At 43.6% G+C, this 23,000-nt stretch overlaps 1 long non-coding RNA gene across 3 annotated transcripts in view; it reads right to left on the reverse strand.

Annotated features, from left to right (window-relative positions):
• LOC114584513 (uncharacterized) overlaps positions 1 to 23,000 on the reverse strand; it is a 23,678-nt gene continuing 678 nt past the window's right edge. The window contains exons 2-3 of one of the 3 annotated variants that reach the window (XR_013390685.1): positions 21,464 to 21,567; positions 1 to 507 (exon numbers count right to left, since the gene is read on the reverse strand). This is a non-coding gene — a long non-coding RNA (uncharacterized LOC114584513). Of the gene's footprint in view, positions 508 to 11,003; positions 11,357 to 16,410; positions 16,462 to 21,463; positions 21,568 to 23,000 lie in introns of those variants that run through there. The other 2 variants (XR_013390684.1, XR_003703671.2) reach the window with 2 other exon arrangements.

A 23,000-nucleotide genomic window follows, 5' to 3' on the forward strand; every position in this document is an offset into this window, starting at 1 on the left:
GACACTGGTTTGGTTTAATGGTGGCCTTGAAATGTAATAAACAAATGACAAAACAGACTGCTTTGACTATACTAAAGTGAGAGTTTTCTCCCCCATCCTCGCGGCATTTGGATTCCCTTTCATGTAGAATTCGGATGTGCTTAGTTCAGATTAAACAGCCTTGATTGTGCCAGATTGAGGCCAGGAATGGGGACGGGGGAATAAACGGAAGGAAAAAAGATAATAGATCAGGAACAAAATACAGATTCAGATGTTGATGTTTGCAGGCTTTTGAATGCCTCCGTTCCATTCAGGGCCATTGATCGCATATAGTTGTCACTTTATGAAGAAGCTTTATTTTGTGCCCCCCCCAGCCCTACCCCACTGCCCACCCAGGTAAGCTTTCCCCTCCTATACAAGTGTGTTAGATGAGACCTTCAGCATTGTTCCATCTGACAATACGAGGAGGTGATGAGTGACATGTTGTTGTTGTTTTCACCGAGGACAGTTTTCGGGTCTTCAGGAGACCTGTTGGAACAAACACGCTGGAGATAATAGCATTGAGGAGGGACAAAAAGCAACATCAGTGTAAAAACACCATCACCCTGAAACATTCTGATGGGCCAGGCAAAGAACAATAGCCACAAACTGTCTAATGTGTTGTGTAAAGATAGCAATAACCCTTAATGGCAACTGTAAAATACAGCATTATGCTCGCCTCCAGAAAGGAAAATGCAAATTGATTCTCTTTCTCACTCTATCTCTCTTTCCTCATAGAGGTTTAAGTGCTTATCAAGGTTAGTAGGTAGGGCAGGGCTGTCAGACCAGAATAATATTGTTCTATTTGTGTAAAAAGGTTTGTTTCTTATTCCCTCCCTCCCCCTGCCCTGTGCTGTTGTTCTCTTCTCCTTCTGGATTACTTTCAAGGCCAGATAATGTTAAAAAGAGGTATTCTCTCCCCCACCGCCACCCCACCTCCTAATTTCCCCTATTGATAAGGCTTGGAGCCAATATGGTGGACAAAATGGTTGTCAGGACAGAAATTTTGCTTATATGCCTCTCTCTCTCTCTTTCCATTGTTCAGACCCTGCGTTAGTAGACAAGACAGCATAATCACACATAAGAGGAAGGAATCAGCAGGCTACAGAGGATCTCTCAGTTTTACAGTGGAGGAAGCCTTTGTGGGAACATCCCCCCAAATTTGGGTTAAGCCCCAAAACAGCCCTATGAAGACTGAACATTCTCAGTTTTCATGGCATGCTGACATAGGATGCCTTCAGACATGGAGAATATTGTGTTAGTTTTCCTAATTATAATATTCATTTCGTACTGCAGCACCTGTTGCATTATGGAATGGTGTTTTTTTTTGATCAATATACTGGCATGCTGTGCTAAGTCTCATCCACAGCAATGGGCAAGGTGTGACATAACAACGGATGTCATTGGTCAATGTTGCTACTCCACTCTTTCTGCATAGGTGTGCTTCTGTTTCCCCATGAAAACAGCAGGAAAGAACTATCCGCTGGTATACCACCCCAAATTTCTTCAGGTTTCTCCTGCGATTTCCTGAGTTAAGGGGGCTGCAAAAATATTCTTTTCTTAGACTCAAATAGCACAGAAGTGAGTGTTAAAGACTCGCTATAATCCATTAGTTTTCTGGAAGTGATTTCCCCCCCATCGTGTGAAAGCTCAAATATAATGTGGAAATTAACAGACAGGGAAATGTTGGGAACATGGAATAACCTGCTGCATCAAAGCAGTCTTAGACTGCATACACACAATAATTTCAAAGCACATTCCCAGCACAACCTTTCCCTCAAAAGGAAAATTCTGGTCATAGTGAATAGCCAGGTAAATAATGCAGGCTTTGGCAGAAGTCGAAGTGTAGCAGAGCAGAAACAGCACTTTGACAAACACAGAATGGGTGGATATTGCATGAAATTTAAATACAAATTTCCATGCACATTTTTTTTGGGGGGGGGGATAGTGCAGAAATTGGATAAACTGAGCTTATGAATGAACACATACAATAGTGACAGAAATAAGCCAATCCATCCATCCCTATTGAATCATATATTGTGTGGATTTTTTCATATAATTTCCAACCTTCTCTTACAGTCCAGGATGGAATGCAGCCTATGTAATCTAGGAAGTCCATGTGGCTAATAGATCTTGTCTGATAGGCACGTGAGCTACTAGGGGCAAGCAAATCTCACTCTGTTCTGGTAACTTGCAAATCAGGCTTCAATGTCATCTCAGTGGGAAATGGTATTTTTGTTGCTATCGTTTTAGAAGCTGAGAGCAGAACAGGCCACTAGGAGACCAATGTTCAGATTCCTTTTCCATTTGAAATGCTGAACTGCCATGCAATTGCCCTCTTCAGTGGAGCTATGTCCTAAATGATAAGGATGATTCGTGTACATGCCGGCAATGATGAAGATAGCTGATAAGCATTGTTTCATAAGCTCTTATGCAGATACAAAATGTTACCTGTCATTCTCTTGGCACATTAAGAAATCAGATAAAACAAGGCTCTACTGAAGTGTAGCGCGCAAAACAGATATATTGCCTTTAGAAAATGCCTCCTGTCATTTCCTGAGTGTGGGGAATAATAATAAACCTTCCATGTAAAGAGTAGAAAAGAAGGGGCTTTAATCAAAATCTTACATTGATCTACAGTTAACACCCCCCACCCCACCCTCACTCTCATTAATAACACTTGCACAAATTTCTATATTTTCCTGGGAAGTGTTGAGAGGTGGTATGATACTGATTTTGGTAGAGAGTGGTTGTTTTAGGATCACTGCTAAGAAGACCAGGAGATCATTAAGCACTGGGAGTCCTCATAATGTATAGGGAAGATGGAAGAGGATTGTTTTGGTGCAAGTGTCTTATGAGGATACAGATGGATAATATTTTGAAAACTAGTTCATTGAGGAGTGCTGGATTTATTTAATTGTAGATCTGAGGGGTCATCCCCGCCCAAAACACTGGATGAATTTCAAAGCGAGCCCAAAGTGTTTCAAGAAAACTAGTGGAACTTCTCAGGAGACACGTCTGCACTGCCAAGTTACAAAGTGCACATATAAACAAACTAACACAGATCCAATGCATGAAACAGAATGTTTATAAGAACATACTAAGATCCCTGCTGGATCAGAACATCCATAGTGCTTGATAAGAGTGGAAAAATCAGTTAATTTCAGCCCCCCCCCCTAAGTTAAATCCATTGCCTCTCCAGATCTTGGGGGGGGAAAGTCCTCACAAAAATTGTCAATACTTTAGTGAGCATTTCCCCTAATATACAAATTTGCAAGCAGTTTTTCCTAATATTTTCTGAGAAAAGATGGGAGAAGCAGCAGTGGAGTGGATGCTACCGTCCCCTGGGGCAGGCATGCAGGATGCACCCCCTGGGGGGGGGGGCAGAGGGAACCCACTGCCACCATACCAGCCCAGCCCTCACAGCTGATTCAAGTGCACATTCAGGCTGCCTTGGCAGCCCTGCATGGCTTTGCAAGGCTGGGGTCAGACTCCAGTACTGGGGTTGGCCAATGCTGCTGGTGCTCCTCCTTCTCTGACCCCGGGTCAGGCCTGACCTGGGAGTGGAGCTGCAGTCAGCTGGCAGAAACCCACAAGCAGGATTTGAGCACAAGAACACTCTCCTCTTCTGAATACCAGCTGCCTCTCTGACTGTAGAGGCAGAGTAGAGCCACCATGATGGCTACTAGCCGTCTATAGCTCTGTCCTCCATCAATAGTCTTCTCCTCAATCTATCTGCCCTCCCCCCAAAATAAATAAATGAATAAAAGGAAAATAAGAATGGTCAAGGTCAGCCTTCTGCAGTCTGAAGTGTTCCAGCTGTTTTGGACTAGAACTTCCATCACACCAGCCAGCTGGGGCTGATGGGAATTGTGGTCCAAAACAGCTGGAGTGCATCAGGCTGGGGAAGACTGTCCTTGACCATTCCTGCATTGCTTTTTTTGTGCTGATAGAAATGCTGTTTTTAAGCTTTTATATTGCTAGTTGTCTCGGGTGTCCTCAGATTTCAAAATGGACTATAAATTTGCTGAAAGAAATCTATTACCTTGTAGTGGTTTATATATTTATTTTTATTTAACAAAAATTCTATACCACTTGAATGTAAGAAAACCTCTACGGAGTTTACAAGAAATATTTAAATTTTCAGTAAAAGCGGACAAAAACAATAAAAGACACTTGACAATAATTAACGGAGGGGGGGGGGGGGAATTAAAACACACCACCATCTATGTGTTACTTTAACCTTGGTGAGGCCCAAGAGAATGGGTGATTATTTTGATTTGGTTCTTATTTAAAGGTGAACTTACCTAATTTGTACTTTCTGAAACAATGTACAGATTGAAGCATAGCCCCATCCTTCGAAATCTGTCACACTTATTCCAATTTTGCAATGCAGCCGACTATATAAAAATGCATATACTAAGATTAACATGTGCATTACATTTTGGGAAACTGTTTTGCAAAAGAATTGTGTAATTTGCAATTGCATGCCACCATGTGTATATTAGCAGAAATTCACACTAAAATGCTGGTGAATTTCGAGGTCAATTTTTTTAATTAAAAAAAATTGCAAACTGATGTAGAAATGTGGAGAACTTAAGGTTGGAAATATGAGAAACAGAGAAAAAACTGAAATGGATAATTTCACTCATCCCTACTGGAGATGCCCACCGACAATATCAACCTGGAGCTAAGAGGCTATTGCAAGGCTTTCCCAAGCACCCTCCCTCCCTCCTTCCTTCTCTCTCTTTCCCTGTTTGACAGAAGAACCAGGCAGAGGAACTGATCGACCAGGTAAGAATCCTCACCTTTTCCAGAAGCAACCACCACCTCCGGAGAGTGTTTTTTTTTAATGAGCACCATGTCTTTATTTAGGAAAAGGATGTACAGTTGGCAAGTACAGCACAGTAAGGCGATAGTTCAAACATGCTGATAAAACGTCTAGTTTTACGCCAGACGTGACTTTATCATTTACCAAGGTATATTGTTAGTGTGAAAATGATAGCCATCCCATGCCAAAACACAGACAGTGAAATGTATAGGAACAAAATGCTCACCGTGAGGAATTCTATGCTGTTTCGTGTGTGGGTGTATGTGTTTGTATGTATAAACATACAACTTTCCAGTATGGAATGAAAGAAGAAACCATGGGGAAAGACCACAGTGAGCTGGAAATACTAAACCTTGTGCTATTGGTCAGCAGTTCTCAACCTGGTGCCCTCCAGATGGTTTGGACTAAAACTTGCATTGGCCTCAGCTAGCGAAGCCAGGTTGATGAAGACTGATCTAGACTTCCTACTGACAAATTAGGGGAAGAGTCATAGTTTAGTGGTAGAGGATCAGCTTTGCATGGAGAACGTCCAAGGTTCAATCCCTGATGGCATCTTCAGGTTGGACCAGAAATGTCTTCTGTCTAAAACCCTGGAGAACCAAGCTGGTACCCTCCAGATATTTTGTATTACCACTCTTATGAGCCTCAGCCAACAGGGCCAATGGTCAGGAAAGATGAGAGTTCAAAACATCTGGAAGTCACCAGGTTGTGCAAGGCTACTTTAGATGTTTGGGGCTAGAAGAAAATAAAGGAGGACAAGAGAGAGGGAGAAGCATTTTTGGTCAAATAATTTGCCAGATATTTTCTTCATCTGAATTTAATATGATACCAACACTCTGGAGCCATATACACACCACACATTGAAAGCACTCGTTGTACCACTTTTAACAGCTATGGTGTCCTCCAAGGAATTTGTTAATGGTGCTGAGAGTTGTCAGGGGACCCCTTTTCCCTGCTCTCAGTCAGCCCCCAGCTCCCTGCCTGTGTGGTTTAGTGCCTGTGTGGTGTAGAGCCAGTGTGGTGTAGTGGTTAAGAGCAGTGGACTCGTAATCTGGTGAACGGGTTCACATCCCCACTCCTCCACATGCAGCTGCTGGGTGACCTTGGGCTAGTCACACTTCTCTGAAGTCTCTCAGCCCCACTCACCTCACGGAAGTGTTTGTTGTGGGGGAGGAAGGGAAAGGAGAATGTTAGCTGCTCTGAGGCTCCTTCGGGTAGTGATAAAGCGGGATATCAAATCCAAACTCTTCTTCTTCTTCTGTCTGCTTTCTTACTTACAGCCCCAAACTAGTGGGTGGTCTTGGTGTCATCTTCCTCCTCCTTAGTCTCAATGCTACCTCTTGTAGAACTCAGGAGGGTGGAGGAGGGGAACACAACTAGAATTAGTTGGATCTGCCTGTCATTGGCTCTGGCTCCGCCAACTATTGGCACCACTTCTGCCTATTGTTGGGGTCCTTACCTTTCACCCTACCAGTTCCAATGGGCACCAGCCAACACCAGGGTGGTTCACATGACATAAGAACTCTATACAGGTGAAACTTGTTACTTAAACCTTTAAATACCAGTATAAATATATACCCTGGAACTGATGGGGAACTGAACAGATGGAGAAATCATTATCAGTACATTGACCAAGTTGACTCTAACCACAGCCAATTTCAGTAGCTTCATGGTGTACCAATGCTCATTGACTAGCCTTCAAAAACTGGAACCTTCTAATGAGAAAAGTCGCCATCTCCTCCCACCCCCCGCCAGACTGTCTAGAGTAGGACTGAACTGGAGGCCGTGTGGTTGACAGCAAATAATAATGGACGGGTTGCATCCATTTTCCTTGTGAAAACAGCATAAATTGGAAATTCTCCACCGCTGGGAAGACATTTAATATTTAAAGGTAATTTGACCTGAACATGTGTGTGTCATGAATCTTTGATGTGACCTACAGCAAATGTATTTATATAGCATTATTCCAAGGCTACTTATCTCTTATTCATTTTCTAGGATATTATTTTTCTTTCTTTGACTAATATACATTGGGCCTTCTCATTTCTCCACTCCAATGAAATCAAAGCAATCCTCTTATTTACCCTTATTCCTCATTCTCAAGGTCTGGTAACTAACAGTACAGCCATTTGACCCCCACATTGCTAAAATTATGCTGGAGCTCTATCCTTACTGTTATCAAGACGGTCCTTTCCATCTTCTCTTGGTAAACATTTCTCTTTCACTTATTTTTCAAATGGGGTTATCAAAGGAAGTTAAATGCTTATTGGAAACACTTTTGGAAAATTCTGATAACTGAGGAGGTTTAGTGCTACTAGCCATCCCCATCCCCCTTGTCTCCATGTAAAGTAGGCCATCAACATTTCAAATATGCTGATGAGGAACTAGAATGCAAAACAACATAGATGCCCCAGAGAGGATAGGCTATGGATTTGGACCCTGCATTCTTCATCTCAGGCCCTTCTCTGTGTGCCTTCTCTGAGGGAAGGATGGGGGGAGGCAATGTGGAAACGGGTTTTCTCCTTGTTCGCTCCCCATTTGTGGAATGCTCATCTCAGGGAGTCATGCCTGGTGCCATCACTATCTGCTTTTAGGCACCATGCAAAAACAAGAGCTGTTTGACAGTGGAATAAACGACCTTGGAAAGTGGTGGAATCTCTTTCATTGGAGGTTTTAAGACAGTGTGTGGATGGCCATCTGCCAGGGATTCTCTAGCTGTGATTCCTGCACTGCAAGGGGTTGAACTAGATGAGCTTTGGGATCCTTTCCAACTCTACAGCATTATGATTCTCTGATTCTTATTCACATAGGCCTTTGGATTTTAATATTTTAATCACCACCGCCATCCTCATCTCATATTTGTGTTATGGTAGTCATTGGTAAACAACATGGTTTGCATGTAGGTGGTTCCAGGTACAACCCTTCAATCTCCAGTTAATGTAGCAGGTTATCTGAAAGGACGATGTCTGGGATGCTAGAAAGCTTATGCAAAACAAAAAAGACACTATATTAGGGAAGGGCTACGACTCAGTGGTAAAACATCTACTTTAGATGCAGAAGGTGCCATGTTCAAGCCCCAGTATCTCCATGTAGGACTGGGAGAGTTGTTGTTGTTGTTGTTTAGTCATTTAGCCGTGCCCAACTCTTCGTGACCCCATGGACCAGAGCAAACCATGCACTCCTGTCTTCCACTGCCTCCCACAGTTTGGTCAAACTCATGTTAGTAGCTTCGAGAACACTGTCCAACCATCTCGTCCTCTGTCGTCCCCTTCTCCTTGTGCCCTCCATCTTTCCCAACATCAGGGTCTTTTCCAGGGAGTCTTCTCTTCTCATGAGGTGGCCAGAGTATTGGAGCCTCAGCTTCAGGATCTGTCCTTCCAGTGAGCACTCAGGGCTGATTTCCTTAAGAATGGAACCTCAGGGAGCAACCATGGATATGTCTCAACATTATTGAGAGAGATGTAGCAGTGGTCTCACCTGGTAAAAGGCAGCTTCCAATGCTCCCGTGTAGATGGGCAAATGGTCTAACTGATCAGTTTCCCATGCTACTCACCCAATAGACTGCATTCAACTATTTCTAGGACTGTATGTTATCTATTTTTTTCCATTTTCAGCTCAAATATGTCAATTTCACTGAAGTAGAACTATTTCCTAAAATACTGTTGGAATAAATATTCATTCATATCATATCAATATTCATATCATGGACAAGTAACACCTTTGGGTGTTACTTTCCTTCTGACTGCTGCCACCTTAACCTTCCTGGCTTAGTTACCTGGGCAGTCTAGCCAATCAGGGATCATTTAGCTAACACGGTGAGGTCGCAAATGCATATAGCACAGAGGATGAGGTCACAAATCTGCACAGGCAGATGAAGCTTAGTTTAAAAAAAAGGGGCACTGTAAGCAGATAAGCAAACGTTTATGCAAGGGGTGTCGAAAAACTGCCCAAAACTAATGTGTGGGTTTTTTTAAGTGCCACTGAAAATATTGGTGGGAAAGTAATGTGATTAGTTTGGGCTCACCGCGGTTTCTTACATATACTTTGTTTTGAAGTTAATTCTCTATACGTAGCCAAAGTAGCCTCCATAGGGTTCCTAGATAGTCTCTCATGCAAACAACTTACTGGAACAGACCTGCTTAGCTATAAAACAGAACTGTATCATCTGCCTCCAAACAAGAGTGAAGGGCTACAGCTTCCCTTAGATCTGGCAGCACATCTATGTATTTTATTTCTTGAAAACCTTGGGTTCTAGCCAAGAAAATCATTACACTCATGCAGAACAACTGATGTGAGTAGAGCAGAACTTCCTGTCCCTCTCACCTTTGACCCCAGCCTGCCCCCCAAATCTGGTCCGGAGAGATTTGTGGGGGGACGGGGCCCAGTGCAGATTGTGGGATATACAGGGAGAGAAGTGGGGAGTTCTGCTGCACTTATGCAAGTTGTTCCATGTGCACAAAGAATATAAGAACATGGGGTAACCTGCTGGGTTAGGCCCATGGTCCATCTAGTCTAGCATCCTGTTCTCACAGTGGCCAACCAGATGCCCATGGGAAGCCCACAAGCTAGACCTGAGCACAAGAGCCCTCTCTCCTCCTGTGGCTTCCAGCAACTGGTATTCAGCAGCATTTAGCTGGATACAACCCGTCATCAAGATTTCTTGTTTGTAAGCCAGCGGCTCTAAGCTTCTGTTTAATGTGATGTAAGAAACTGGCTACATTTTGCTATACCGGGGAAACGTTATAGCTTAATGACATTTTCTCTCTCTCTTTTACTTCTGAGAATTTGCTATTTTCCCATACTTTTGCATCTGCAGATTCCCAGAAACAGGAAATGCTGAGAAACCCATGAGAGTGATTTAATGAGAAATCTAGGCCAATTTTGACAAAGCCTGCTTTTGATGAGCTATTGTGGATAATGCAATTTCCCCTTTCGATTCTGAATTCCTTGGGCTTCAGTGCCGCCATTCCACTTCTAAATACGTGACCCATTGATGTAGGATCACAGACATGAATGGATCTGTTTCAAAACAGAGGTGCAAACTCAAGATGACTTTAAAAGGTTGATACAGCACAGGGCAGTTGCATGTTGCCGTAGAAGAGACATCACCACCTTAGCACCCTCTAGATGCTTTGGACCACAAATTCCTCAACCAACAGCAGATGGTGGCTGATGGGAAATGTAGCGGGTGCCAAGATGGTAAAAGGTGCCATAGGTTTAGACTTCGGTGCAAGCTATGTGAAAAACCATACTCCGTCATATGAACTTTCCCTTTGGAAGGAGGCTCTTCTCTTGGTCCCACTACTCTCACAGACACACTTGGTAGAGACATAGGAGAGGGCCTTCTCCTTGGTGGCTCTCAGACTTCAGAACTCACTAAGGAAGCCGGACTGGCTCCCTCCTAGCTCTCCTTCTGCTCATAGGTGAAGACTTTCTTGTTCCAACATGCTTTTGGGCACTGACTTCTTTTAATGAAATGGCTGGCGCTGTGCTGTTTTCATTGTAATTCTTGGTATGTTTTAAACAGATTTTATATATGTATATGGTTGTAATTCTATCAGTGTTTAATTGTAGTTTAATGGTTGATTTTTCTACAGTTTTCTACAGTTTTTGTTTTAATCTGTAAGCCACCTTGAGTCCTGTCAGGGGAAAAGACAGGTTACAAATCTACAGGGTACTAATTAATTAATTAATTAATTATTATTAATATAGTCATTTTTTATTTATTCATTTATTTTACCTACACCATGCACCCATTGACTAAAGTTCTCTGAGTAGCTTACAAAAAAGAAGAGAAGAACAGTTGCACACCCTACAACATTTCTCCGATGAAAATAGGGACATGGGTGGCGCTATGGTCTAATTCACAGAGCCTAGGGCTTGCTGATCAGAAGGTCAGCGGTTCAAATCCCCGCAACGGGGTGAGCTCCCGTCATTCAGTCCCAGCTCCTGCCCACCTAGCAGTTCGAAAGCACGTCAAAGTGCAAGTAGATAAATAGGTACTGCTCCGGCAGGAATGTAAACGGCGTTTCCATGCGCTGCTCTGGTTCACCAGAAGTGGCTTAGTCATGATGGCCACATGACCCAGAAGCTGTCTGTGGACAAATGCCGGCTCCCTTGGCCTATAGAGCGAGATGAGCGTGCAACCCCAGAGTTGTCCACGACTGGACCTAACGGTCAAGGGTATCTTTACCTTTATTCCATAATAATAATTTTACTATTTATGCCCCACCCACTGACTGGGTTGCTCCAGCCACTCTTGGCAGCTTCCAACATAAATATTAACACAATGAAACATTAAACATTTTTTTTAAAAAAACTTTCCCATACAGGCTGCCTTCAGATGGCTCTGGGGTCAGATAACTCCATACCCTCCAACATTTATCCAATGAAAATAGGAAAGTCTTAAGGAAAAGCGGAACATCCTGGGATCAAACCAGAAACTGGGATGACTTCTGTAAATCCAGGACTGTCCCTGGAAAATAGGGACACTTGGAGGGTCTGCAGCTGTATACAAAAATAAAACCATAACATCGCATAAAGCAGAGAACTAGCAACCATAGAACAAAACTCAGTGTGGCCCCAAAGATTCACAGGTCTTAAAACTTCTAGAGTTATCTAAAGGAACTATAATTCATGAAAAATCTATATATTTAAGAAAGAAAGATCTATGCTGAGTTAGATAAACCAATGGTCTGATGGTCTAAAGCAGCTTTTTATGTCTTTACAAATATCCTTTGGTGGAGGGGCACAGCCCAGTACTTTGCAAGTAAAAAGCTCTCCCAGGTTCAGTGTTTGGCATCTGCGGGTAAGGCTGAGAAAGACTCCTATCTAAAACTCTGCAGAGGTCTCAGAAGAAGTGTGGGCCGCTGGGGAGGCTTCATAGTGCTAGTTAAATGTGTTTACTGGAAAGAAAAGCAGACATACACTGTCCTTGAGCACCCTGCAAATTAAAGGAATCATAAAGCAGCTTGTGAATATGACAGAAAAATGGAACCTTCTTTCCTAGATAAATATCTAGAAATTGGAGAACATGTTTTGGCACTGTGCTAAACAAACAGGCCTGATATAAGAGTAAAAAGGACGTCTCTTTCACAGGGGAAGAAAACTTTCAGGACCTCGGAGAATAGGTCTCAACACAACGCCAAGTAAGCAGCCAACTTCACAAACCATGGTTTGAAGTGGGCTTGTTAACCATAGGTAATGAGGTGGCTTAATATAAAAGTAGCCAATCTAACTTTCTATTGATTGGGGCATTTTGCTTGGATGCTCAGTCCATTTCTGCTTTGCCATTTATTGCTGGGTGGATTAGCTAGTTAGTATTTTGGTAAATCTGCCTCTGAGGACTTTCTGTATATACTTCACTGAATCAGGGAAAAAAGAAGATAAAAAAACCCCTTGAGATCCAATCTCCTGATACTGAACCTTTAAATAAGCTAAATTCACTTCACTGCATAAATCTACTCCAGCACAAGTGTTGGGTCCCCCCCCCCTCAGCTTGACTAAAAATACCGATGGACTTGACAAGTCGGACCCCTGATAAGTTCGGCATCTTCTAAATTGCTCTCCCCCTTTTTTCCTCTCCTTCTCTTCCAGCTCATGGAAGCCAAAGCTTTATTATAAAACAGGAGATAAGTATATCAGCATGCCTTGGATGCTAGCGGAGCAGAACACAAGCAATGAGAAGATAAGGGAATTTGGTCAAACACACACAAACCATGGAACCTAACCCGAATAGCATCAGATAAGGCCAGCAGTGAGTTTCTATTAAAATGTAATAAATAAGAGACCTGCTTTTTCAGATACTTTTTGTTGTTTCCTTTACTTCTTCAGAGGTGTAACATGTCTGTTCTTAAGAGATTGTTCTCCCATTAGCTCTTGAAAGAGGTACGGGTCAACCTATGGTAAATGCTTCACAGTCTTCTTAAGGAGCGCTTTATTAAACCTGGATAGTAAAACAACATGTACGATCCCACTTTGCCTACACAGAAATCTTATCATGATGTATATCATCGAGGACAGGCAATGGGAACCTCTAGCCTGTGTATCTAATCTGGCCTACCAGACTTCTCTGTTTGTCCACTGACATTCTGATGGTGCAGTACACAGAGATCTAGTGGTCTGGAGTCATGGGGAGTGGGGTCAAAGACCCTTTACTATTTCTGCAGCATCCCAGAGCATCCCAGTCTGTATGAAAGGGGGGCTTTTTAGCCACTGAGAAGATGTCTTCTCACCTTTTGTGCTGGTTGGAGCCAACCAGCGTGAATGGAGGTGAGTCTTCCACTGAGGATTGGCTCCTGGAGTCACGCTGGAGAAGGCATGCAGGGAGAACACCAAGGAGGAGTTGTTCTGTATGCTCCAGCACAAAGCATTAAGGAACATGGAAAGCACAAGCTGCTCCCATTTCAAGAGAATGGTGTGCAAGTTCTGTTACCTACAATGGAACTTCAAGGAAAACACGATTTAAGTCATTCCAAAGAAGATATTGGAGCACTCCAAATCATTTGCCCATGTATGTGCCCAGAAAATGCATCCCTTAATAATAGTAAGGGATGCATTGCAATGACTATTGCAGATGTCCATGCACTACTTGAAAGGCAGTGCATGGACATCTGCAATGGTCATTGCAATGCATCCCTTACTATTATTAATATATAATTCTAAGTTTCCTTTTATAATCTTAGAAGGTTGTATAATCTTTGAAAGGGGTGTAGCTGTAAGGGTGTGTGGCTGTGGCTATCACAAAGGAACCAGGCACTTCTGAACCCAGCACTACACTACTGCCAACATCCCTTCGGTTTAGGACATGCCGGTTCCCTGTTGTCACCTCCTTTCACCAGGCCTACAGATTAGTCCCCATAAAGAAGGCTGATCGCCAAAGAATGGATGCTTTTGAATTATGGTGCTGGAGGAGACTCTTGAGAGTCCCATGGACTGCAAGAAGATCAAACCTATCCATTCTTAAGGAAATCAGCCCTGAGTGCTCACTGGAAGGACAGATCCTGAAGCTGAGGCTCCAAGACTTTGGCCACCTCATGAGAAGAGAAGACTCCCTGGAAAAGACCCTGATGTTGGGAAAGATTGATGGCACAAGTAGAAGGGGATGACAGAGGACGAGATGGTTGGACAGTGTTCTCGAAGCTACCAGCATGAGTTTGACCAAACTGCGGGAGGCAGTGGAAGACAGAAGTGCCTGGCGTGCTCTGGTCCATGGGGTCATGAAGAGTCGGACACGACTAAATGACTAAACAACAACAACAAACAGATTAGTCCTAATGATGCTGGCAGCCACAGCCTCTTCTGCGGCTCTCACACCACAAGCTGTTTTGATCACAACACTTCGGCAACAATTAGAACTTCTCTTGCAGCACTCACTGCATCTCCAGCAGGCTCTTGCTGTTCCAGACATGTCCAGCTGCTCTAGTGAGTTTTTAGGAGGGCTTCCCCCACCCCCAGAAAATAGGTCAGGAGAGACAAAGTACAATGGCAACTGAATCCATATGGAGAAGAGATGACTCCTCTTCAAGGATCCTTGAGCATATCGAGGTGTCAGTTTCTGAAGTCTTCCCTCAACCCTTGCCCTTCCCAATGGCCATAACTCAGGAGAGGCTCAGTGGCAGAATCCATGCTTTGCAAGCAGAAGGTCCCAGGTTCAATTCTCAGCATCTCCAGGTAGGGCAAGAAGAAACCCCCGGAGAGCTGCTGCCAGTCAATGTACTGTTGACAACACTGAGCTACATGGACCTGTGGTCTGACTAAGTATACAGGTAGCTTCCTGTATTCCAGTAAAGCTGGATCTGGAATGAGTAGGACCCAAGCCTATTGCATCCTTAAACAATATGGAAATACAGTGGGTTGGATCCCCTGTTGTATCTGAAGTTCCCCTCCCTTCTTGTTGGTGGTCACACTGGGGTGGGGAAGGCACTTTGTCACTTATTTTCCAAAGGGCAGTTAAGGTTCTCCAACAGTTTAGGTGAAGCCCCCAAAATAGCTTCTTAAGAAAATGACCTAGACCATGAAAGAACCCAAATGGTAAATGGGATGGATGAATCTGGCAGTTTCGTTTTTTCTAAGTTTCTCCCTTTTTCCTATCTTAAATTCAGTTGGCCATATTTTGACATCAGTTTGCATTTTGTTAAAAATGAAACCTGCTAGTTTCACTAATACATGCATTTTTACCCAGACTTTCTCCTAATATACATACTTCAGAAAAAAAAAAAAGAATAATGGTTGCGGAACTGCATTGCAAATTCTAGAGAAGTGCAAATTTCAAAGGATAACATTTTAATTCACTTTTTGTGAGGGGAGTGTGAATTAAATAAGTCTGCATTAATATGTGAACTGCACAAAATATCTCCCCTATCCCTTATGGTGGTGATCAGCTTCGGTAGTTAAGGCTCTTAACGGTAGTTAAGGCTCTTAACGGCTGGCCTCAACTAGAGCCAGGGCCTTCTCGGCTGCGGCTCCAATCTGGTGGAATGCTCTGTCACAAGAGACTAGGGCCCTGCGGGACCTGACATCTTTCCGCAGGGCCTGCAAGACAGAGTTGTTCCACCAGGCCTTTGGTCAGGGCGCAGCCTGACTCCCTCCTCTGGCAACCTGCACAGAATTTTGCCTAATCGGTTGCCAACAATTTGATTTTAATTAATTTTATAATGAAATGTTTTTAGAATGTTTTTAGAATTTGACTGTTGTTAGCCGCCCTGAGCCCGGCTTCGGCTGGGGAGGGCGGGATATAAATAAAATTTATTATTATTATTATTATTATTATTATTATTATTATTATTATTATTATTATTTGTCAGAGCTGCTCCCCGATCCTAGCTCACAGAGGATCACGCTAGCCAGCGTTCGCTTTATAAAAGTCTTTATTGAGTTACAGTTTCCATTTCCAAGCTGCTGCGTGCAACTCTACGTCTTATGGCTAGACCGGCGAAGCTCCGTCTGAGTCTCCGCCCCTCGTACACCAACTTAATATCCTCGCCTTACTCCACCTTTTCCGCCTGACCGTCCTTCTCTGGGTCCCTCTGCCCCCCGTGGTCTCCTCCCTCCGGGACTCCTCTGACGCTGACCCCCCGGACCCTCCTGTCTCCTTGCGTCGGGCTTTAGGACCCGGCTCCCTTTCCGGGCTGCTTACTGCGCCGCCTTCCTGTGCATTTGAACTTGGCGCGCGCGCCCAACCTTCCACTTTCCGCTTGACCGTTTCTTCGCTCCCCGATGGGGGTGTGGTCACTCCTGACTCATGCCCTCCTCCCTGCTGCGAGCTGCCAGGGCTCGATCCCTGACGTCCTTCCTCTCCACTGCGCTCTGGTGGGGACGCTGGCCCCGATTTCCAACTGCTTCCCTCTGAACCCCCGCTGGTCCCTTCCTCCTGGGGTGTCCCCCTAGGCCCCCCCTTTGCTCTGGCCACTGGCGCTCCTTTCTGTGAATCTTCCGATTCACTGGAAAGACTCGGAGATCTTGGGTCGTCGTCATCACTCATCCTCTCTTCGGACTCCTCCCCTTCGCTCTCTGTTTCCTCCCTTGCCCTCGCCTCTGCTCCTGAACCCCTGACATTATTATTATGGGCCTTGCAGTTCCTTGACTCCACTGATTTCTGGTGCTGCTTTTGGCTGCAAGGGAAAAAATATATAAGCCCATTGAGGACTCTGGTTAGAAGAAGATCAACTGAGAATGTAAATGATATAAGTTGAAGATCATCTGTTCAGTGTCTAGTGGCAATTGTCTGTGTCATAAAACAACAGCAATGGTGTTCTCTTTTTATCCTGCAAATTCAGGCAAGCTTAAGTAGAGCTGTTTATATCTATCTTGGGACAGCCACCAGTGAGAAAATATCACACTGGCTAGCTGATATCTCAGCTATTCTGCTTTATTCTACCCATTTTTCTCATGAGCCTTCCCTGCTTTCTCAATCTCACCCCCCAACACAAAAAAATATTCAGTTGCATTAAGTGACTTTAAGAATTTATTACTTTTCAGTGAAACGGGCAGGGTGAAAGGAAGGGACATTCATCAGGCATGTTAACAATTTAATTAAAGGGATGTTAAATACAATCTCAATACAGAGAGCTAAGTACATTGTGTCCATGTATCTCCCCCCTCCTCCCCCCCACCTATATTTTACAAGCTCAATTCTTTGCCAAAATCACATTCATAAAAAAGTTAAGAGTTGGCAGTAAAAAAAATGATATAAGAAGGGGGGAAATTGCTGGGGAAGGCAGCAGGATTCCAGTGGCACTGGGAGGCCATTTTACTGTCATATGGCTTACATATTTAGACATTATTCCAAGAGATAAGAACAGTGGTGCCATTCACACAGGAGAATCGAAATAGGAGCATATGTGTCGCACCCTTTAAATTCAGGTGGCTTCAAGCTGTGCCATATAATCCCAGCCTCAATTAAACTCCCCAAGGTCACCGGTACCCAACCAGGTCAGTCATAAATAAGATGGGTGATAGTCCTAGCCACAGAAAAGCCATATTTATGCTTTGCCCACAATTCAGAGCTATTAAAGGAAGCCTTCACACACACACACACACACACACACACACAGAGAGAGAGAGAGAGAGGGGGGGGGGAGGAAAGGGAGAAAGGGTCTTCATTCCAGCAATACCATGATGCTTGGCACAATTTTGGATATCGATAAAAATGCACAAACAGCCTTTCTCCTGATTGTAAAAAAATTGTACGATGGTCAGCAAGTGCGGAATGCTGAGCATAATATTATTTATGTTATAAAAATAACATATACATAGGATATCAGTCAATACTCAGGGAGAACAGAAGAGTATTTTCCCAAATGAGACACCCTACTTCTGCGGAAAAAATATTAGGAGGGCATCCAAGCTCTCCCGCCTGCCCCAAATGACAAATGTCCAAGAGCTGTTTATATGAGGAGTGTGCACATACCCCAAGATTCACCATGAATCTCTCTGTGTATGAATATTCTGGTCTGTTTGTGAGTCGCTCTGTGCATTCTCTGCTTCAGTTTGTGATTCAGCTCCTTGACTACTCTGAATAAAACGATGCTCTGTGTTCTACCATGCTTTGTAATAGGAAATATAACACCAGCTATAACTTTTCCCCTGGTTTGGTCCCCCGCATCTCCAGGTGGGGTTGCAAGAGAACCCTGCCTGAAATTCAGGAGAGCCACTGCCAGTCAACCTAGTCCATGGGTAGGCAAACTAAGGCCCGGGGGCGGATCCGGCCCAATCACCTTCTAAATCCGGCCCATGGACAGTCTGGGAATCAGTGTGTTTTTACATGAGTAGAATGTGTCCTTTTATTTAAAATGCATCTCTGGATTTTTTGTGGGGCATAGGAATTTGTTCATTCCTCCCCCCCCCCCCAAATATAGTCTGGCCCCACACAAGGTCTGAGGGACAGTAGGCCAGCTCCCTGCTGAAAAAGTTTGCTGACCCCTGACCTAGGCAATACAGTGGTACCTCAGGTTAAGTACTTAATTCGTTCTGGAGGTCCATTCTAAACCTGAATCTGTTCTTAACCTGAAGCACCACTTTAGGTAATGGGGCCTCCTGCCGCCGCCGCGCCGCAGGAGCACAATTTCTGTTCTCATCCTGAAGCAAAGTTCTTAACCCGAGGTACTATTTCTGGGTTAGCGGAGTCTATAACCTGAAGCGTATGTAACCTGAAGTGTATGTAACCCGAGGTACCACTGTACTGAGCTAGATTGGCCAATGGTCTAACTCAGTATAAGGCAGCTTCCTATGTTCCTGATGTGGTGAGACAAAACCTACTCTGCCCCATTTCCCATCATGGTTTAGAGGTTCTAAAATATCATGATGGGTGGGGTTCAATGAAGTCAATTTCCCTGCCTGATTATCACATATTTATTAAACACCGTGGGATTAAATGTTTTCTGGCATGTTGATTTCTAAATGTTGACTCTGTTCAGTAGTTTCCATGAAATCATTCATTCATGTCTGTCCAATCTTGAATCTTAGTCATCTTCTCTTCAATATGGTATAGTTCTTTCAAAGCTATGGTATAATTATGACACAAATCCACCTCTATGAAGGCTTTGAGATGGCTTCTGACTGGGAATCTGAAGCTTCTTCTGAATGTACTAAATGATCTACCAAATGTAAGGAAGTTTTTTAAAAAATTACTTCTCAATGAAACACCCTTGGTGGCCAGATTAATTGGAGAGCCAACTTATCTCCCTCTTTGAGATCTTAGTTTTTACGGGACGGTAACTATCTTAGTTGGTAAGATTAGTCCTGCCTCATTGCCTTTTCTGCACAAATGGTTGGAGTCAAATTCCATGCTGCGCAAAGTGAATTGCAAGGATAGACTGCCAACCTAAGCACATTTTACCAGAAAAGTCCATTGAAAGGAGAGGGACCGACTTTTGAATAAATGTGCTTATTGTCGGGCTGACAGGCTTCTCGTTTTTGTGTAATGCCTCTTTTGAGAAGGATGATGCTTTTCCTTGATGGAACTAATGGAGAAGATTAAGGCTCATTCGAAAAAGTGATTCATAATGTGTGCAAATAAACAGGAGCTGTGTGCAAATGGCCCGATCAAAACTCTCCATCCTATTTGAAGGCAGAGAAATGGTGAGCAAGGGGAGCATTTCATCAAATTTCTCCAGGGACAGGATAAATTCTCAAGAAGTTTCTCCAATAGTTTCCTCAACTGTGGCTAGAGCACAGTTCCTACCCCCTGCCAGGTTTTCTTCTTTTGCTACTAATGCCTGACAACAATTGTGCATCATCTGCAATCTCTAAGACTTAACTTTTTTTGGAGGACACCATGCACATATGTGGCAGGGGGGAGATGGGGGCCATTACAAAAATAGTGTGATACATTCTGAGAAAACTCTGCAATGTGGCCCATCCTTTGGAATGGGGTGAGTAAATGAGAGATCTCAAAAGGTTTTTCAGATTTTTTTTGATTTTTTTTCTTTATTTAGGGGAGGCAGACCTCTAAAACAAGCAGACTTTGTGTATATGTAGTTATACATAGAAATAAAAACAAGAGAAAATGGTATATAAGGATCATAAGTGTGGCTGGTGACCGTGGGCAGATCCACCCCATACACTGAAAGCCCATCTGACACATATTTAAAGCACATGACTTCTCCAAAGAATTCTGGGAACTGTAGTCCCCCCCCTCATAGAATAGCAATTCACAGTACCTTTAACAATCTACGGTTCCTAGGATTCTTTAGAGAAAGTAATATGCTTTAAATGTGCTTTGGATGGGCCTTAAATGGATGGTGTGGATCTGCCCCGAATATTTGGCTTCACATCTTAGCTCAGCATCAGGACAACACCTCCCAAATTGAGTTCCTCATCTGTAAAATGTGTATTATAAGTTGTTCTAAGGCAAGTGAATGGAAGCATTTTCATCAATGAGAAACGTGCATCACATGTATATTACTCACTTGAGTAGAGGAAATGGTGATTCCTCTTTTGATTATTGCTGGAGCAAACAAGGAAGCAAGATCCTAAAGAAGCATGACAAAGACCTACAGGAATGGACAAGCCCCGTGCCTAAACAGAAATGCCCTCAACAGGAAATCTGCACTATTGTGGCAATGAATCCTCAGATTGGCTGATCTGGTGGGGTGGCATAAGAGTTCACAAGCTTTCCAGCTCCACAGGAAAGACAGTAAGTTTTCTGGAATGTTTACAGTCCAGGATTATCATAGGAAGGAAAACTTGTTGGTTTGGCTGGGATTTAACAAAATCACACAGGCCACAGGAACAGGAGTAGATTTGTGGAGCAGGCCAAGGGCAGGAAAAGTTCTCAGAAAGTAGGGGATCTGAGGGACAAAGAGTCCAGAAAACTGGGTGCAGAAGGAAGGGTACTGTATAGACAATGAATTGACATGCAAAAGGGATATGTAAGAAATTTGAGGGGAAAGGCAGAGATGAGGCAAGAGAGGGCTCTGAAGAAACCGTACAGTACCTTTAGGGATGGAGGCAGGAGAGAAATGTGTGAGCAAAGAACTGGGGTTTGATTTCAACTCTCAAACGCCAGTTCTTTGCTCACTGACTTCAATAACCTCTTGAATGAAGTATATCTGTTGCCTGTTTGCAGGCCCCCAGGAGCAATGTGTAGAAGCAGCCTTACCCACCTGAAGGGGATCCACTTATATCTGCTAGACCTACCCAGAGTAAACCCATTGAAATTAATGGGCACAATGAATTGAAGTGTATTGATTTAAGTGGGTCTGCTCTGAGTATAACTTATTTGATGCACACCCTTGAAAGAGTTAATTAATGGAAGAGGCCATTATTATTGTGAAAATGTTGCTTTTGCAAGCACCTCTGTTCCCTGTAGTCATTGCTGTACACTGTGGCAATGGACGGCTTTGAATTCCATCAGTGGAATCTAACTGTCCATCTGCATCAGTGTGCATGGGAAATCTCAACAAATGTTTTTTCTGAGCATTTTATGTGTTTCTAATCCCCAAGCTAGCTTGCCATCCATAATACACTGTGGGGTAATAGCATGGGCTTGAGGATCGAATGTCCTGCGTGAGGGATTAGACTCACAAAAAGGCTGTGGCAACAATGGAAGGACTTCCGCTTAGACTTTAGCCAAACATCACATTTCTAAAGAAGGGGAGGTGGGAAGCTTACCAAATATCTCTCTCCTTTAGTTCTGTTTCCAAAGCATCTTCCTCTTCCCCTTCACGTATCTAGCTTTGAAATCTGTGCACCGCAGCGACCCCTTCTGGCAGGCCCTAAGAAAAACAGCTGTCAGCTGGCCAATGCCAAGAGGGTTTTCTAGGCTGCACTTAGAACTCAAGCTCAGTAGAAGAATTAGCACCCATTCTTTTTTCTGTTTGGAAGAAAAGTGATGTGTTTCTCTGCATTGCTTGGTACGGGCAAACTTTCCCAGAATAAATGGAAAGTGTGTGTGTGTGTGTGTGTGTGTGTGTGTGTCAGAGAGAGAGAGAACATGGCCTGATCTCTACAAAGTATTTAATCTCAAGTCAAAGCAGTCCACCCCTACATCTGGGGGAGCCCTGCTCTTCATTTTTTTTTTTTTTACAAGCTTTGTGATAAGACAGATATGTCTGACATGCTTAAGACACCAATTAAGGGATACTGCCCAAGTGCATTTCCCCCCAAGTACAAGCAAGATAAGTTACAACATCCAGAGTTATTCATTAACTGGGAAAGAAAAGGGGAAAGCTAGAGGGAGGAGAGTATACACTTCAACAGTTGTGCGGCATTCATGTCAACTTCAGTTTCCTGCTTCTCCTTTTCTTCAGCCCTTTAATCCTTTAAGTCAGTGGAATTGGAGTGAGCAAGCATAAAATCTTTCAAACCCCCCGCCTTTCCAAGGGGATTCCCAGGCCATCCTGGCAAACTGGGCATGAGAGCAGGAGAGCTCTAGTTTCATTTCCATGAACCTTTTTTTATTATTTTGCAAAACTATGAAGCAAAGTATATCGGGACAGTTTATAGCCAGAGGCTGTGATGTGAGTTTATGGGCAGTGTCTGGGAATTGGTGCAGAACAGAGGGCATGCTGGATATCCAGCAAGTGTCTAGTCCTCATGGGTATCCTAAATTACTCTGCAGCATTCCTCTTCTGCTGGCAAAAAGTTTTCCACCAGCAGGCAGTTGTTGTGCAAGAGAATGCCTAAGCAGGTTGCTGGCCACACAATAAATTGTGCCTTCTGTAGTGCAATGGCTATCTGTTGTTTTTAAATTGTTGCAATCCAGCTCGAGACCTTATGGGCAAAGTGCCCATAAAACAACAACAATAATTTTCTTCCCGTTTTGCATTGTTTACCACCACTTGCTATCTCAGCCAAAACTTGGAGGAGAATTGCAACTCACATGGAGGAACTACTCCGTTCATTCCTTCCACAAATGACTATGATGGGAGTGCACCGGGGAAATAATTTATTGTGATTAAAAGTTAGACTTGTTAGTCAAAGCAAAATATCCCCTCCCCTGTTTCTCCATCACTTCCCTCTCATCTGCACCCCTCCCCTCTCAAGCTCTAGGTGTTTCCTGAGTCAATATGGTTTTCATTTCTCAAGGTGGGAAAAGGGAAAGGGTGGGAAGGTTGTGTGTAGGGATGGGGGAGATATTTGATTCAGTTCATATTTAAAAGAGAACCTGCCCAACCCACACTTTCTGAAACACTAGGAGAACAGCAAG

This window comes from Podarcis muralis, chromosome 14, assembly GCF_964188315.1.
Source record: "Podarcis muralis chromosome 14, rPodMur119.hap1.1, whole genome shotgun sequence".
Classification (NCBI taxonomy): Eukaryota; Metazoa; Chordata; class Lepidosauria; order Squamata; family Lacertidae; genus Podarcis; species Podarcis muralis.